We start from the raw sequence: 19,838 nt of genomic DNA, 5'->3' as shown, positions 1-19,838 counted from the left end.
TCTCTGATGCTTAGCAGTAGTTCTGGGTGCCTGAAAGCATGCACTGTTTCAGAACTGAAGATCTAGCTTTAGATGAGAAAGTGAATGAGCTCTGATACAGTCAAGCAGAATGAAAGGAAGATGTTGTACTTCATCAAAATCAGCAAGTTGCCTCCAGAATAAATGCAGACTGACTGGCAGAAGGAATTGCAGTCCTGTTTGTAAGAAGATATTTGGCATCTCTTTTGGAGAGTCCTTTTTCTGCATCCTGGTTTTCTACTGCCTTTGAAACCTGGGAGGCCTTAGTCATTCTTCTTAGTCTGGCAAAAGTTGTTTTCAGTGGTCTGCAGTGAGCAGGTCCTCAGGGTGCTGCATGGATTGTTGCCCCTCTGTGGAAGTTCAGTTCTCCCAGCTACCTCAGGTTTAAGTAGGTTTTCTGGTACAGGTTGCATTCTGCAAGAGTTAGCAGCTGACTCATCTGGAAGCTTGACTTCAGACTCTTTGCGTTCTAGGTTGGGCCAGAGGGTCTGCAGGTAGATTGGCTTGATCACTTTAAGATCCTGGTGTCAACAATCATAGTATCAGGAAAGGAAAAAGAGACCATTCACGGGCCAGCAAGTTTAAAATCCACATAAAGCAAGCAATACAAGGTGTCATGTATAGTGAGAATAAGGCAATCCCAGTAAGGGTGTCACCTACTCATCCCTAAATAAGTCAATTAGAGCAATCAGATATGTCCAGATTTCTTATTCCATATATTTTCCGTATTCTCTCCCCCCCCGAAACGGCTCACACACTTGTTGTGCAAGAGCCCAGATCTCATTCACTCTATATAGTTGTCCTATCACCAGCCTCCATCTTGGCCATCGTTATCCAGCAATCAGTCTTTCTGAAGGTTTCTTTAAATGTTTGGAACCATTGTGTGTATTGTCTGCCATAGCATGGAAGTCCATCTTTTCTGTGCTTGTTACAGTAGGTTGGAGTTCATTGACTGTTGCCTTGAGTACGTAGAGCATCCATGTCTTCATGAGGGGCATCCAGGACAGGTGGAGCATCATTCACGAATGGTTGGCTCTTCGGGTTTTCCATTTTCTTCTGATCGTCTCCATTTCTCTTCACTTCAGACAGTGAGGCTTCCTCCATTATTGGTGAGAGACGGTATCTCCCAGTGATGCGGAAGACACCTCGTCTCTTTGACCACCTTGACCACCTTCTCCTTTCTTTAGCAGCCCTTACCTTCTTCCTCTGGTTGCGCAGCCCTCTCAGCACCTGGATATGCAGCATGGCTTGGATTTCTAGCTCCAGGTCATCTAAGCTCCAGGTATCTGCCATAGTCATGGTGGCCTGATGGCTAGCATCGGCTGTTTGCACAGCAGACTCTTTGGCTGGTTTCTGAGTTCCAACGTCTTGTTGACCGGAGGAAGCCAATGCTGTATCTTGGGTAATCTTTGAATTAGGTGGGCGACTTTCAACTTGCACAGTCACTTCTATAGACTTATTGGGAGAACAGCTTTTTCTGGTTGGCATGAAAGCATCCTGCACTCCTGGTGTAAACTTTGAACTTGGTGGGTCGTTTGCAATGTCCTCAGTCTCTTCTATAGACCCCTTGGAAATACAGCTCTCTTTGGTCCCCATGGAAGCATCCCGTGGTCTTGGTGTAAACCTTGAAAACGTTTGGTGGTCTGTATCCTGCCCAATCTCTTCCATAGTCCTTTGGGGACAATAGCTCATTCTATTCCCCATGGGAGCATGCATTAGTCTTTGTATAAACTTTGGGGCACCTGGGGCACCTGCATATTGCTTAGTCCTTTCTTGCTTAGTCCTGTTGGGATAAAAGCTCTTTCTAGTGCCCATGGAAGCATGCCAGGGTCTTCGTGCACAAGCACTGAATGAAGGAGATGTGAGTGTATACCTTGGAATAACGGGGGTTGCTTCTCGGGACCGCTTGCTATTCCTGTTGCCCATGCTTGAGATCTTTCTGCAACAAGTTATGGAGCAACTTACAACCCTTCAGGGTCTTCTGACAAGAAAAAAAGAAAAGAAAACAGATTAGGAAAACGTTGGTAATTTTTTAGCAACCCTACATAGTGCTCTCCAGATATTTTGGACTAAGATTCCCATCATCCTCACCCAGCAATGGTAAATGGTCACAGGTGATGGGAGCTGTATAGCAATACAACTGGGGGGCATCATATCGGAAAAAGGCTGAACTAGCAGATGTAACAATAGGAAGGTGCTGGCTTGATGACCATGCAGTTATCAAAAAATAAAGTTGGACAAAGTTATGAAAAGCTATAGCTAGTTTGCAAGGATTGATACCAGGCTATGGATGATCTTATTTTCAGCTGCTCCAGAGGGTAGGACCCAAGCAAAGGATTAAAAGATGATTCTGACTAAGCATTAGGAATGACTTTTTGATGGTAAGAGCTCTTCAACAGTGGAACAGAATCCCTTGGATGGTGGTTGACTCTCCTTCCTTAGAGGTTCAGGGGTCTCAATAAGAAACCTAATTTGGAAAAAACTGAAGTTTTGTACCTTTCCCCATTCACCTTTAGGGGAGAATCAAAAGATGGTTGCAACTTTTTGGCAGAATTGGATGAAATTTGCAAGCACGATAGCCCCTTCCAAGGAGTTTAGTCCTGCCAAATTTGAGAAGAATAGCAATAGTGGATTGTTTCTTTTGTTCCTGCAAGGGCAGCCTTTACAATGGGGTGTGTGTGAAAAGACCTTACTTAATATTCCCTACCTAGTTGTCTTATGGGGAACTTGTCTGCAAACAACAAACATGAAAGAGGTACCCCCTAGGTAAAAAGGTTGCAAAATTGCAAACCAATTGATCTAGGGCTTTCTGCTAGATACATTTAAAGTTGATGGGAGGGCAGGAGAACAAAAACAAATTTGCTTCCTTCCTTGTGGTTTTGTGGAAATGCCCCAGGAAAGTAACCTGCCAACTTCCAGAACGATGGGGGCAGGAACTAGGGAGTTACAATGAATGAACAATAAAAAACAAATAAACACCCCACAACCCAACAGTTTCAGGTTTATATTCTGCTCAATAAGCACCAAAAGCCACATAAACTAAGTGCAAAGACAATTTGAGTGAGCACATGGCAAAAGAGGCAGAAGGGCTTGAATAACTAGCATTTTCTGAGAAAGCACCACAAGCAGAACTAACAAAGCTCAAATAACAGACAAGAAGAAGGCAATTTGAAACACTTTGGAAATCTCATTTTCAGTTCTGGGCTCTTCTGAGAGACACAACACTGAATCAGAAAAGTCCTAGGTGGCATTGCTTCAGTTCTTGATTTGGGCTTTTGTCCAAAATCTCTTGCATACCCCACACTCACTTGGAATTCAGCGGGACTTTCTCCCAATAATGACAGAATTTCACACAAAAAAGAGCAATCCAAACTACAGGAAACCAGTAGTAGATAAGGCCCGTGAAATTTACGCCATTCCAAACTCTGTTCAAGAGCAGGGCTACTGCTGGCTAACCGAGCCTGATCATGGTAGAGGGGAACAAGCCTTCAATCAGGGTTTTGACTTACACCACTCTTTTTACCAGTTTAACCTCCACTGGGTTGCCAGTCATGTGATTAAGCATGAACGGGGAGTGGAATAGGGGCAAGTCTCCCCCTGCCCTTTTCAGGACTTACCCTGGTCTTGGCTCAGTTAGCTTTGGCTCAGCCAAGATGGAAAACTTACACCAGTGTATCACTGGCTGAGCCATGATAAGGGACTTCAGCCAGCTTAGTCCCCACTGAACCCAGGCTCAGCCAGAGATCCACCCATCAGCCCAGTGGATCTCAGGTTTGGATGGCTCCCTAAGTATGCTTACTGCCCTTTGCATTGCGGTTTAAGCCACTCTGAAACTGATATTTATGGTCTGAGCCCAATCAATGACATTTTCCAAAAAGTGGGTAAGGTTCCAGTCATTTTTCATATGGTGAGGAAAGGGAGACTTGAACTTGACTGTGTTCAACAATGGGAAATTCAGTTCAGAATTCAAGACTTGCTTTTATCTCAGAAACCTATTGCTCAATGACACCAGCCCTTGTATCAAAGATATAGCAATTTTAAGGAAGCAGCTTATGTGTCATGTGCCAGTAGTAGGACATTACTGTAGCCTCTAGAAAGGATTTGTTGGTACCAGTAGCCTGCCTAGCAATAGGATTAGTTTCCTATCAAGCTTCCCTAACACTGCAGTCTTAATCTACCCTCACTCACTTGAAGACAAAGCCAGCCATAGGGTGCCATGGTCAGACACAATCCTATTGAGCTCACCACAACAAAACCTGTGTTGGAGTGTTGGAGGGGGCAAAATATTCACTTTGCATGAGATTTCAGCCACATCCAAACCCCACTTACTATTTTAGCAAATTCAGACCCTAATTTATCAAGCTGTATCTTCCATCCTGTTTTGTTTATGTTTAACACCTATTCTCTTTAGTACGCTAAGTGTTATATAAACAGTACTGTAATATCACAAATATATACACTGCCCCATATGTTCCATTATTTAGTTCAGGTATATGCTAGGGATGCGTAATGGATCTGTGCGTAAGCTGAATTATGAGGTGATTCAAGAATGAGTCTCATGCATCTGAACTGGATCACACCATTAACAAGGCACCTCGAGTCAGACCCCCTAATCTTCCAAGTGGCTCTGTGGCTATGGCTACCCAAAGATATGGCCTTTTGTGTGTTTTCCTGCTGAGGAATAAAACCATTCTGACTAGAGTTCAAGGAGAGAGGAGATCTTTCATTTTGATGGGCAGGTCCAGCTATTAACCATAGTGACTTATGTTCCAAAGAACTCCAATTAGTCATTTGGAAGCAAGATTAAAAACTGTGGTTGTTTTTCACAGGACCAAACCATCAGCCTCTAGGGTGACCCACGTGCCCTGCTTTATGAAGGAAAATCCAATTTTAAGATAAAGAACCATAAGAAGGGAGAGGAGCGGGAGGAGGGGCTGTGAAGTTGCCCCTTAATGGTTAAGCACCCAGATCACCTGGTCACAGTCCTTCCCTCTATGTATTTCTGTTTAAATTATAATAATCAGGTTGCATCCAACCATGTTTGGCTCAGATGAAACCCAATAAACCAATGGACATGAATTGGGTTCATCCATTTCAATGGATAGAAGTTAGTTGGATACAGCCCTGCCGTTTCTATATTTGCAGATCTGCAAATCTATCCTCTCTTTTGGTGGGGACAATGCTTAAGTGACTGCCCCACTAGCTTCTGAAGTTCAAATAATAATGGAATATGCCCTCCATTCACCACACCTCACATTTAAGATCAGACAAATTGCATCTTTTAATGAAAACCATGTTTCTTTATTTGCTATAGCTCCAACCCTTTGAAAGGTTTTCCAGTGAGAGGCATGTGAAGCCCCCACTAGACTGCCCTTCCAAAGATACATTCACAATGCAAACTTTTGCATGTCTACTCAGACGCAAGCTCCATCAAATTCAAAGGGACTTACTCCCAGGTAGACACAGGAGTTGAGCCACTACTTCTTAAAACAAACAAACCCACCAACTTTCAAATGCTTATTATTTTTTTACCTCTGAAGTTTGATTTTATTTTATTTTTGCTCTTATTATTGTATTTTTTTTTTTAACAGGACACACTGCTTTGAAATTTCATTGAAAAGCAGTACAGTGCCACCTTGGGTTACATATGCTTCAGGTTACATAAGCTTCGGGTTACACACTCCGCTAACCTAGAAATAGTGCTTCAGGTTAAGAACGTTGCTTCAGGATAAGAAGGGATGCGGGTGGCGCTGTGGGTAAGACCTCAGTGCCTAGGACTTGCCGATCACATGGTCAGCGGTTCGAATCCCCGCGGCGGGGTGAGCTCCAGTCTTTCGGTCCCAGCTCCTGCCCACCTAGCAATTCGAAAGCACCCCTAAGTGCAAGTAGATAAATAGGTACCGCTTTATAGCGGGAAGGTAAACAGCATTTCCGTGTGCTGTGCTGGTGCTGGCTCGCCAGAGCAGCTTTGTCACGCTGGCCACATGACCCGGAAGTGTCTCCGGACAGCGCTGGCCCCCGGCCTCTTAAGTGAGATGGGCGCACAACCCTAGAGTCGGACACGACTGGCCTGTACGGGCAGGGGTACCTTTACCTTTTACCATTGTATAGCATTCTAAAAATGGCAATAATACCTAAGCATTATCTAAACCCAAGTGTTTTTGCAGTATAGAAATGTAATGATAATATGAATAATACCCCAAAGCAGCTCAATGCAAGTATTCAAATCACTTACCTCCTTGCTGGACCTCACCTACCCTCAATTAAACCCATACAGGGAGGTTTAAATAGGGCTTTGTGTCACACTCAAAAACTTCCTCCCTGAACTTTGGCATTCTGAACATATAGCCCCACTTAGTAATTGTTCCTTTCTATTTAATTAGCTAGCTTGCTGGTTTCTTTTATGATTATGCCAATGTTGCACATGTAACTTGTGGCCACTTTTGATTTTTGCTTGGGAAAGATCAATACCAGCAATAAGAGACATGGTGGCAGTTAGTATATTATGAGTTGCAAGTGAGGTGAAAAGGTAAAGCTAATACATTTTTCCCCACATATGCAGAATATCTACAGTAACTAGCTGGACATCAAATGCAGTGTTGAAAAAGATGTTTCATTTCTGTAATGATAGAGGCGCAGAGTTACTCCGTTTTTAAAATTAAAAACAACAACACAGAGAATAGAGAGGGAATTTCATTATAGATTAAACTGAAATCTGATGTACACTTACTTGAAAGTCCAAGTGAATACAGAGCATTTCCTTCTGAGTAAATGCAGAGGGGCTCAGGCTGCATGGAAGCCAGTATTTGGACTTTAGGACAGGGATGGAGAATTTCATGCCCATGAACTGAATGTGGCCCCCGTGCCTCTTTATTTGGCCCTCAGGATGTTCCCAAAGCAATGCCCCTTACCAGTCCTGCTTGGCACACTTCTTGAATGCTTTTGCCTGACTGGAATTGGCCCTTGTTTTGTGATAATGCCTCTCACTTGCCTTCACAGAGAGGGGTGTGAGTAGAAACCTCTGGCTTTCTGCATGTTTGGAATGTAGCCTACTGTACAAAAATAGGACTCCTCTCTTTTGCTCCAGTCACATTTTCCTCTTGCCCTGCCCACCACTGGCCTGTGGCCATAGAAGGCAGCCTGAGGTGGAAGGCAGCCCTTGGGCGGGAAAAGTTTCCCAATCCTGCTTAACATGCGGGAACTACAACAAAACGTTGCAGCGCAGGGTGGCTCTGTTCAAGGTGTGGCTGGCCATGTTCTCTTCAAGGATATTTCATTCCATTCATCCCTGTGTTTTTCTGCTTGCACCCACAAAGAGGTACTCAACATTCTGTGGTGAATGCACTCATTCCTCATTACAGTGGTACCTCAGGTTAAGAACTTAATTTGTTCCAGAGGTCCGTTCTTAACCTGAAACTGTTCTTAACCTGAGGTACCACTTCAGCTAATGGGGCCTTCTGCTGCCACTGCACCGCCAGAGCATGATTTCGGTTCTCACCCTGAAGCAAAGTTCTTAACCTGAGGCACTATTTCTGGGTTAGCTGAGTCTGTAACCTGAAGCATCTGTAACCCGAGGTACCACTATAACTCGCTCTGGTTTTACTTTGTTCCTGGGGATCCCCTCACCACCCTATTTGTTGCTTGTTATTTTATTAACACTTATTTATAAAGCACCGTCAATGCGTATGGCACTGTGCAAATCAAAATAAGAATTCTATCCCAAAGAGTGCACAATCTAAAACAAAAGAAATAAACAATGCAATAAAAAATCAATAGTTAAAAACACACAATTACATCAGGTAAATGAAAACATATATATATATGTGTATCTGCAAAGGTTGGGTTTGTTGAGCCTGCTGACACATCCCACTTTCTCCACAGTGATCCAATTTTGGCTACAGTCCTCTCATCCATCATCAGCTGACTCCGCTATTAGAGGAAGTGATCACTATTCAAACTCCTGGTAAAGCAAACACCATATTTACCGTTAAGAATTTATAGTGTATTGGACAGGTAAGACCTTCCCCCTGCCTCCTTGGTTAACATATTGTTCAGCCATTGCATTTAAAAGGTAGAATACCTATTTGGGTCACTTCCGACATATGTTCATGCTGTGTATGCAATACTGGGGCATGTACATGAACTGTGACAATTTGACAGGTAGAATCCCAATTTCTTTCTTTCTTTTTTAACCCAGTCCTCCATATTTGTTAATTCATTCTCACCTTTGAAATGATGGCATCACATTTGGGAGCTAGATTTAGGGGAGCAGTGAGGAGCAGGGAAATGACACCCCTAAGGCCACTTGCAATCTGGACCTAACTTCATGCAGCTGCCATGGAGGAAAAGATTGGGAAAGAGGTAGCAGAAGGAGAGAGAAAAAAGGGCAAAGCTCAGTTTCATACTACTAGAACTTGTGGACATCCACTGATGCTGAACGTTGGAAGATTTGGGAGAGATAAAAGAAAGTCTTTCTTCACACAGCACACAGTTAAACTATGGCACTTGCTCTTACAAGAGACAGTAATGGCCACCAACTTGGATGACTGTAAAATAGGATAGACGAGTGGGACAGACAGAGACCCTGTTTTGTAGTGATTCATCGTGGATTTCTGCTAGTGAATTCCCACCCTCTTCCCCTTTCTTCAAAATCTGTTTCTGACAAGCTCCCAAGCTGGGTCTTTGTTAATTTATTTGCTGTACAGCCTATAGCAAATGGGACACGGGTGGCGCTGTGGTCTAAACCACTGAGCCTTGGGCTTGCCGATCAGAAGGTCGGTGGTTCGAATCCCCGTGATGGGATGAGCTCCTGTTGCTCGATCCCAGCTCCTGCCAACTTAGCAGTTCAAAAGCACGTCAAAGTGCAAGTAGATAAATAGGTAAATGGCGGGAAGGTAAATGGCGTTTCTGTGCGCTGCTCTGGTTTCGCCAGAAGCAGCTTAGTCATGCTGGCCACATGACCCGGAAAAACTGTCTGCCGACAAACGTCGGCTCCCTCGGCCAGTAAAATGAGATGAGCACCGCAACCCCAGAGTCATTCACGGCTGGACTTAACTGTTGGAGTCCTTTACCTTTATCTTTATGTAGCAAAGCTAAGTGTGTCGATGATGTACTGTTCTTTTAAGAAGAAATATTGTGATAGACTGCTAGCACAGCTGAAAGTATTTAATGCTTGGAAGTCCTGTTCTTATAGTGTAGGGTCAAGATGGAGGAGCCCTTTGATTCAGCTCAAATTTAAAGGTAAACCTCCCTCATTTGTGATACACACAAACCAAAACAAAGCCATTTTTCAAAATTTGCTCATCTGAGTTTTGTGGTGCAGCTCTCTGGCAAATTAATGTACATATAAATGCATATGTTGGGGACACACTGTACATAAAGATATCTAATGTTGCATCCCACCTCAATCTCTGAGTAGTGTGAGACTCAAGGGGTTCCAAACACTTACCCAGGGTTCATTTTGCTTGGAATGAAAGCATAGCTGTCAACTTTTCCCTTTTCTTGCAAGGTATCCTTGCGTTGACAGCTATGAACGCAATAGAGATTGTGGAATATAAAGTTTTATTTACACATGTATTTAACATGAGCATAAGATGGAGGGGCTCAAAGCATAAGCACCCCTATAGATCTTGTTTCCCCATTAGGATTCCAAGAAAGCCCCAAAGTTCAGCACAGAGCAAGACATGTCCATATGTCTCCATCTTCCTGTTGGTTTCTGCTTTCTTCTCTGTGCAGCGAAGTGCTTGTCACGAGACAGGTTGTTTACATTCCACAGAGTCTGTACTGTTGGGTTTCTCACGGGAAATGAGACTGGATGTGACGTATACTGGTTTCCTGTTTTTCACTGTTCTTTGCAGTTTCAGTTTGTGATTCTCTCCGTGCTTCAGAGGAGAGATGACGCTTTCTCTGCTCCGGCAGAGGGAAAATGTTTTTCTGTAACATACCAGCTTTGAACTGTAAATAAAGTAGTATAGAGCATGTTGGCTCATACTTCTCATCATTCCGCTGTGCACTGGACACTGCTTATCTCCAACATTTGGTTTCGGGCCCAGAAAACGCAGTGTTTTGAGAATGGACTTCAGTAGTCGGGCTCTTGGCAGACGAACAAAGGAGCACAGAGACAAAGTGCCGGCAAAGCATCGGAACAGCGGCAGAGGAACGGAACGCACGGTATCTGCTCTGCGCGTCAAGATGATTGATGAAGGTATGTGCTACTGCTCCGGGCAGCCTGCCAGCTTCTAATTAATGGCTTTATGGCTGGACTTTGAACTTTTAATAGCCGGTTTTGCCGCGGCACAGGCAAATGGCTCAAAGGGACGCTATGCTGGGGGAAAACGAAAGTAAAGTGCAGCTGCAGCTCTATGACGCAGCAAGAATTTAGCACAGCATAGAGAAAGCACTTGGGGACTTTCGCTATTGAACTTGCCTTTGGGAATGCAGTTTGAAGCAGCTGCAGATAAGCAAAGAGGCTCAGGCAAGGCAGAGGCTGTTTTGAAATTGCCTTTGGACTAAAGCAGTCTGATTTAAAGCACCATAGATGATGCAGGAGGCAAATGCCAAAGAGTCATGATGGCTAGCTGCACAAGGCTGGATGAAGCAAGTGGGGAATTTGATACCACTGATCAGCCAAATGCTCAACTCACAGTAGCTTGTGATACTGCCATGCTTCAGAATGAAGAAGATCGCCGAGGTGCTGGCTGCATGGGAAATGGGGAGGCTTCACAGACGTCATCCCATAGTGCAGTGGAACCACCAGATGGCGCCAAAGCTTTGAAGGCAGTGAAATGCTACTCGTGTGGACGTCTAGGCCATATGAAGAGGGAATGCAAATATCCCAGGGCCAAGACAGAGCAGCGCAGTGGAAGCTCATCGCGTGGAAAAGGCCAGAGCAAAGGCAAAGGTCCGGTGTCCAGGACAACGCAGCACAAGGCAATGGTCTCACGCTACGCTCCAAAGGTTGCAAAGGTTGCAGAGGTTGCAGAGGTCCAGAAGACGTCTAAATCTTTCTTCGTTGTTGATTCAGCTGCAACGCATCACATGTGCAACGACAAGCGACTGTTCGTGTCTTTTACACCGCAGGAAGGTGCAATTCACCAGGCGGATGACCACACCATTCCCAGTAAAGGCTACGGAACTGTTGTTCTTCACAGTTTGGACTTATCGATACAGGATGTGCTTTATGTGCCGGATGCCAAGCATAATCTGCTCAGCGTTGGACAGCTGATTGAGAAGAAAATTGACGTTTCCTTTAAAAACAATAGATGCATCATCACCAAGAAAAATGATTATCAATTGTATGCTGAATTTGTTGATCGTTTGTTTCTTTTGTATTATGATGATGTTGTGCAGGATGACACTTGTTGCATTGCAGGTTCTAACAAAAGTTTGCATGCAGAATGTATTCACGATTTTCACAGGAAATTTGGTCATTTGCATTTTGAGGCAGTATCTAAAATGCCTGCCTTGGTTGAAGGTATGACTATTAAACCCTGCAGGTACCACATGAAGTGCAAGGCATGCGCAGCAAACAAGGTGAAAATGGCTGCGAAAGGTAAGGTGTCTAGTAGGCAAGCTACAGAACCATACCAAATTATTCATGCTGATTTGGTTGGACCACTAGCGCCCTCTTTGGGTGGGAATAGGTACTTCATGGTTCTTATTGATGCATTTTCCAGGTATATTTTTGTGTACAATCTCAAGCAGAAATCAGAGGCTTTTCTTAGGTTCAAGGAATTCTGTGCTTGGTTGGGTAATGTGCATGGTAAGAAGATAAGGATTCTTTTCACTGACCGGGGGGGAGAATTCACTTCTCAGCAGTTTGAAGCTTTTCTGGCTGAGAAAGGAATTCAACACGATTTGTCTAGTCCTCGCTCGCCATGGCAGAATGGACTTGCGGAACGGGCAAATCAGACATTGCTTCAAGGGTTAAAAACCTTGCTGCATGATGCAAATCTTCCAGAGAGTTATTGGGCCGAAGCTCTCTCATGTTTCACTTACAGTTATAATCGCAGGTTATCTTCAGCGATTGGTTGTACCCCCTATGAGAAGATGTTTGGCAAGAAGCCATACATCAAACACATGAAAATTTTTGGTTCTGACATGTGGGTTCACTCACCACAAAACTCCAAGTTAGACAAGCGTGGATTGCATGGTATCTTTCTAGGTTATCAGAAAGGGTCTTACAGAATAATGATGACTGACTCTAAGGAAATTAAGCTCACAAGAAGTGTTGAGTACAATGCCAAGTGGGGGGAGAATGTGGGAATTTTCCAATGTTATCCTGATGACAGTGATGAGACTGAGGATAGTCAAAAGCAACCGCAACAACCCACACCCACTGATGAAGGTTCTGATTCTGAGTCTGAAACTGAATCAGATGATTCAGAGGATTTCAAGAGTGCGAAAGCCTCTATGCGACCCTCTGAAAGCTCTGATCAAGAATTGGAGGAACCATTGTTCACAATAGGTCACTTTTCTCCTAAGAAGGAAGAGGAGAGTGTTGAAGACTTAAGGCTAATTCGTAGGTCACAGAGAGCCACAAAAGGCAGACCTCCAAAGAGATTTGCTGATGAGTTTGCTAAGATAGCAGTAACAGCTGTTAAAAGCTCCAAGAAGGTTTTTGAACCTTCAAGTTTCCAAGAAATCCAGGATTTGGATTCAAAGGAAGCTGAGCCATGGTTAATTGCCATGAAGGCTGAGCTTGATTCCTTGGAAAGGAACAAAACATGGGACCTAGTTCCAATAGTTCCAGGAATGAAATTGCTTGGAAGCAAATGGGTCTTCAAAGCGAAGACTGATCAAAATGGCAAGATAGTGAGACACAAAGCCAGATTGGTAGCCAGAGGATTTGCTCAGGTACCAGGTGAAGACTATCATGAGACCTACTCACCCACAGTGAGGTATGAGAGCATTAGGCTTATGCTCAAGCTAGCTGCAGAGGAAAATCTACACATTAGTCACCATGATGTGAATACAGCTTTTCTGTACGGATCTCTAAATGAATCACTTTATATGCTTCCACCTGATGGCGTACAGGTAAAACAGGGATTTGTTTGTGCTCTGAAAAAGTCAATTTATGGTCTCAAACAAAGTGCACGGTGTTGGCACACAAAACTCACTGAAGTATTGTTTTCTCTAGGTTTTAAGCAAGGGAAAGCTGATCCATGTGTATTTGTCAAAGAGGAGGGGCAAAAGAAACTGTATTGTTTGTTTTATGTTGATGATCTTTTATTCTTTTGGAAAGATGTCACAATGTACAATAACGCCCTAGCTCAACTGAAAGAGCACTTTGACATGAAAGATCTTGGTGAGGTAAACAACTACCTATCTCTGGAAATAGAGAGAGATCAAGATGGTAACATTCTAGTACACCAGTCACGGAAAATTGCTGATGTGTTAAGCAAGCTAAACCTGATGGATGCTAACCCTGTAGACACTCCGATGACAACAGGTTATCAGGTAGATGACACTGAAGAAGCATTTTCTGACACTACACTGTACAGAAGTGTGCTAGGCAAGCTAAACTTCATTGCCAGATGTTCAAGACCAGACATTGCTGTTAGCTGTAATTTGCTAAGCAGACAAGTCAACAATCCCACTGTTAAGGATTGGAAAGCTCTGAAACGCATAGCGCGGTACTTGAAAGGCACTATGCATTACAGACTGAGATTTAACAATCAGAAGTCTGGTGGTCTTGAGATATTTGCAGATGCAAGTTTTGGAAGTGACACTACAGACAGGAAAAGTACGTCTGGAGTTTGCTATAAGTACAATCAGGGTCTATTTGATTGGTCATGCAAGAAGCAAACAACAGTTAGCTTAAGTACTTGTGAAGCTGAACTGAATGCACTGTCTTATTCACTCAAGGATTGTGAATGGTTGTTACAATTGTGCAAAGACATGAAAATTCCTGTCAAATGTCCAATCCAGGTTTACCAGGACAACAAAGCATGTTTGGCTTTGCTGAATTCTGAAGGTTGTAAGCAAAGCACGAAGCACTTGCAATTGAAGGTGCAACATGCTAGGGAACGTATTCAGAAGGGACTCGTAACGGTGTCCTATATGCCAGGTAATGAAATTCCTGCTGATGTATTGTCCAAGATTGTATCAAGGGATCAACACTGTACCTATGTGCAGAAGTTGGGTTTGTACTGATATTGTACGAACACGCTGCCCAGAGATGTTCACAGAAAGGGGGAGGATGTTGGTTTCTGCTTTCTTCTCTGTGCAGCGAAGTGCTTGTCACGAGACAGGTTGTTTACATTCCACAGAGTCTGTACTGTTGGGTTTCTCACGGGAAATGAGACTGGATTTGACGTATACTGGTTTCCTGTTTTTCACTGTTCTTTGCAGTTTCAGTTTGTGATTCTCTCCGTGCTTCAGAGGAGAGATGACGCTTTCTCTGCTCCGGCAGAGGGAAAATGTTTTTCTGTAACATACCAGCTTTGAACTGTAAATAAAGTAGTATAGAGCATGTTGGCTCATACTTCTCATCATTCCGCTGTGCACTGGACACTGCTTATCTCCAACACTTCCAGCCTGTTTCCCCCACCCCCCAACTCATCCACAACTCTGGCTACTGTTCTTCAGCCAGCCAAAGTCATTGCCTATAGAGTCTAACCCTCACCCATCCAGGATCATAGGTTTGGGTATCATCCAGACTCACCTCCCCCCCAGCTCATAACACAGAGGTTTTCAACCTTTTTGAATCCATGACTCCCTTAACCATCTACATTCTTTCTGCGACACCCCTGTGGGGCCCAGTAGCCCAGTTATGTCACCCCTTGCCTGCAGAGCTGGCAACCTCCCACCCTTTGTCGAACACCCTCCCTTGTGGGGTGTTCCCTCAGCCTCCTCTCCCCTTGGGAGTCCTCCAGGCAGCTGCTGCTGCCATCCTGGGTCTCTGAGCTGCCCCTTTGCCCCAAAGAGAGTTGCCTCCCAGAGGCACCATTCGCCTGTGGAGCTTATAGCCAGGACTGCTGCAATAAACAGCTGTGCAAGCCTTGGGGAGGCAGAAACATGAGAGGCCATCAGAGGAGGGAGGGAAGGAAAGATGGACAAAGGCCAGTGTTGCCTGTGGCAACCCAGACCATCATTCAAGGCACCCCAGGGTGCCAAGGCATACTGGTTGAAACCCACTGTCATAAGAATATAATAGTGAAAAGAAAATACAAAAATGCTTTATTATAGGGGGAACCGCTTTGCAAACATGAGTATGCAAAGTGTAGGCAAAATATGTGTTTTTCTGCCTTAGAATCTTTTTGTAATATGTAGGAGGAAGGGAAGATTCAGACAACAGCCACCAGTTGTAAAGGGGATGGAGATGTGTGGATCGCACAAAGCTTGGGCAGGAGCAGTCTACCTGAGCAGCCAGATCTGGGAATTTCAGCACCAGTGTCCTTACATGGCCATAGTAATTCTTAACTTAACCCACTCTTTATTTATTGGGGGGGGGAGGTATCAAACTGAGAGCTAGGTTTTGGCACTGTGGCTTCAAGCAAAGGGACTCAGACATGCTTAATTCTGTGCAGGATTGCAGCCTTCCGTTCCTGTTCAGACAGAGGCCAGGGAGGGCAGCCTGCTGCTCCTTTTAAGAGGGCAGCAGAGATGCTCTGACAACTTTTTATTACAAGCTCCACAATTTTAGCATTCACAAAGCTCCCAAGATCAAGGCCTTGCAATAAAAACCAATCATTGCAGCTACCCCAGAATACAGTTCTTCAGTTACAGAGTATGTTTGGTCTGTTATTTCACCAGTCAAGATAACAGAGTTTTAGGGCAGAGCTGAAGTTTGGAGATGGGAGCAGAAGTTAGTTCAAGATGAGATTATGACCTCACATAATTTATCTCCTGCCAGCACCAGTCAGACATATTTTATTAAAGAGATCATAACTTTACATATCTAGAGCCTTATCTGCTTCATTCAGAAGGGAGCAAGATTGCTTTCAACTTTTTTAGACACCTTGAGTCAATAAAGGTGAAAAAAAGTGCCTCCTTTCAGAAAGAACAGAGGCTCCTGGGAAAGATCCGAAACCTCATGAAAATCCCTGCAAAGAATGTCATGAATGTTTAGGTCAGATCCCTGGTTTCCTCACTGGAGAACCAGATCTTGTCTCTTAGTTCTTTCGGGGACAGTCAATTCACAAGAGTTGCAAAGTCATATTCTAGATCAGCGTACCTTCCAAAAATCCACAGATGTCAATACTTAGGGTTAAGTTTGTGATCAGGGTTAAAAGAAGAAGACTGACCCACTTACATGCTGTAAACAGTCTCTTAATCAGTAGGACACTGGTGAAACTTTTAATGGTATGGGATGAGTATTAGCTAGGATTTTATTGCCAAAACAAAAACTGACAAATCACCAGTGTGGTGTAGTGGTTAAGAGTGGTAGACTCGTAATCTGGTGAACAGGGTACGCTTCTCCGCTTTTCCACATGCAGCTGCTGGGTGACCTTGGGTTAGTCACACTTCTCTGAAGTCTCTCAGCCCCACTCACCTCACAGATTGTTTGTTGTTGGGGAGGAAGAGAAAGGAGAATGTTAGCCACTTTGAGACTCCTTCAGGTAGTGATAAAGTGGGATATCAAATCCAAAACTCCTCCACCAGGTTTGGATGACATCCTCTTGAGGGATCTCAAAGGCCTCAGCTGTAAAATTGCTGATCTTCAAACAGATGTTTGTACTTGTTCCTAAGATCAGCCTCTGTAATTGGTGGAAAACAGATGGAAAGTATTGTTAAAGTAAAATAGCCAAGCATTTAGGAGAACAAGGCTTGCTGAAGTAGAATCAGCATGGCTTCTGGAAAGGTAAGATCTATCTCACAAACCTATTAGAGCCCCTTGACAACAAGAATCTTGATGCAGGTGACCCAGATGACATAACGGACTTTCAAAAAAGATTTTGACAAAGCACCTCATGAAAGTGAACTTAGCTGTCATGGATTAAGAGGGCCGCTTATGGATGAGGAATTGGTTAAGCAACAGTAAATGGAGAACAGGAATAAATGGACAGTTCTTCCGATAGAAGGGTATAGAAAGTAGAATCCTCCAAGGACTGATACTGTTGTACATCAGAACCAGCACCTCAATTAAATATGATGCCAGCTATGTAAACTTCATTTAAACAGGTTTCTTTTTCATGCCTAGGATGACATTTGCAGCATTTAAAATGTGGTGAGTCACTCTGTAAAGATATTGGGCTAGGTGGATCAATAGTGTGACAAATATGCTCCTAACAAGATAACTTTGACATACTGAAAGTTGCACAGCCTATCCAAATGGGCAAATAGTGCCAGCTTTTTCTCTTTAGTTTTTTAAATGGAGCTACGAACTCCTGTTTCTTCCTGGGATGGGGAGAGAGGTGGACAGAGAGTCAACATCTTGTCAGGCTTCCAGACATGAACATATTTCTCAACGAGTTTCAGAAGATTTGCCCTTTGGTATATTAAAGATTAAACTGGGAAAAGGCTGCATATTTTACAAGCATTTCTTGGTTATATTTTTATACTTCATAGCAATTTTATCACAGGCAAAACAGCTACTTAGTTTTAAGCACAGAGATTGTATACCCCTTTGCCACAGGAGCACAAGCAATCTGTCCTTATAGATATTTCCTCAGAAATAAGTACCTTGAAGTTCTGTGCATTCTGGGCATAAGCCCCAGGAGGCTGCAGCCATAATGGTTTAAACAAGTGCTGTTCCAAAACCTGTCATCCACTTTCTTAAAACTTTCTTCCCTTCTAAAAAAAGGGATCTGTTTTTCTGCTACATTCACAGTGTGCTTTAGAGCTACTTTATAATTTGGTGAGTATAAGGCAAGGATGGGGCGCAAACTTCATTCTGTTAGCATTTAATTGGCACTTTTTACTGAGAATTTTTCAATTGAACAAAATAAAATAGAAGGAAAAAACAAAAAAGAAATATGTAAACTGAAATACTGTACAGTCAGCCTTCAAAATCCGCACACCTGAATTTTGCAAACCAAGTCATGTTTCTAAAAATGCGTACGATTCACAGTAACTCTGGCGTGCGCTATTCTTGACCCAAATCAAACCTCATTTGCCACTGGTGCTGTTGCACAGTTTATAGAAACCTGATCCTGGACAGACTTACAAACATGAAATGGCAATACACACACACATACCATAGCACAACAATAATATCTGTTTTAGAGTCTGTTTCCCCTACAGTGGTACCTCGGGTTAAGTACTTAATTCGTTCCGGAGGTCCGTACTTAACCTGAAACTGTTCTTAACCTGAAGCACCACTTTAGCTAATGGGGCCTCCTCCTGCTGCTGCGCTGGCGGAGCACAATTTCTGTTCTCATCCTGAAGCAAAGTTCTTAACCTGAAGCACTATTTCTGGGTTAGCGGAGTCTGTAACCTGAAGCGTATGTAACCTGAAGTGTATGTAACCCGAGGTACCACTGTATTCTATTTTTTTTTAAGCAATTCTGCAAAATTTAACATTAAGGGTAGATTGTGTGTGAGTATTTAGGGTCACCTTGTAACCTGAGGTCCTAGAACAGGGGTTCCACAAGCGGCCCACAGGGGATGTTTAACTGGCCCACGAGCCGCCCCTCATTGAGCCCCCATGCACTGCGCTAAACCGGTGCAGCGCAGTGCGGGGACTCACTTCCATGGCACCGAAATTCGCATCTGTGCAGACACAGACAATGGAAAACGTGGGTGTGCGCGCTCACTCTGCTGGAGTGAACCTGCCCAGGCAAGGAAAACTTTGCCAGCCCCTGTCCAAGAATGTAGCCCACTTTGCTTGTACATAAATAAATCCGTTGTGAATAATGTTTATAGTGAAGCTGTTAAAGACACATGAATCTTCCCAGAAAAATACTGCTAGTTCTGGATTCACGAGATGCTTCCCTGCCCCAGGCATTGGCTGTGTATGCACTATACCTTTAAAGAACACACAACACACATCCCCCCACCACAACGATTTCTGGGCACTATAGTTTATTAAGGGTTGCTAGGAATTGTAAATCTGTGATGAGTAAACGACAGTGCCCAAAATTCTTTGAGGGAAAGAATATGCTTCAGCCATATAGTGTGTACACAACTTACATTCATGACCATCCATTATCTCCTTTCATCCAATGAAGCTGGGTGAAATTATTTAGGACAGATTATTTAGGGCAGATAAAACAAATTCTTCCTTTACACAGCACATAGTTAAACTATGGAACTTGCTCCTGTGTGCATGTTATACTCTTAAAATAAGATGTCAAATGATGCATAGGTTAACTGTATAAAGGTCTAGGCACTTAAACAGAAACATGTCCCCACAATAGGTCCAGGACAGCAATTCCACTGAAGGAACATTTCATCGCTGGGCAAATCAGTTCTTCAGCTTAATGGAGAAGCATTGCCTCCTTCACATTTTGTTTTAGAAACACTTCACTGACACCATTGCTATTAAATAGTCACTGCTGCATTCGTGCTATGAGGAAGTGTAAATAAATGATCAAGTTGCCATCTGTCACTGTGTATATACTGTGACAGATATAGTCCAATGTCACACTGTGTTGTTTGCTGATTTGCCTTTTCAATGTATGGAACATACGCAGCGAGATGCTGTGCAGGCTTCATCAAACATGTTCTCTTTTGTTAAAAACAACATCCCTTAAGAACTGTACCATGCTTGGGCACACCAGATGGCAGGATGTGACCCAGTTAGTTTGGCATGCTTCCATTTTTCACACCTATTTTGTGAGGTAGTCAACTGGCAGCCCAACAGAGGTGAGTGAAGCATTTCATGGGATTAACGTCTAAGTAAGGGATGAATTAACACTTTATACGAGATGTGCAGG

This window comes from Podarcis melisellensis, assembly GCF_964234715.1.
Source record: "Podarcis melisellensis genome assembly, chromosome: 15".
Lineage (NCBI taxonomy): Eukaryota > Metazoa > Chordata > Lepidosauria > Squamata > Lacertidae > Podarcis > Podarcis melisellensis.
This window is presented reverse-complemented; position numbering follows the sequence as displayed.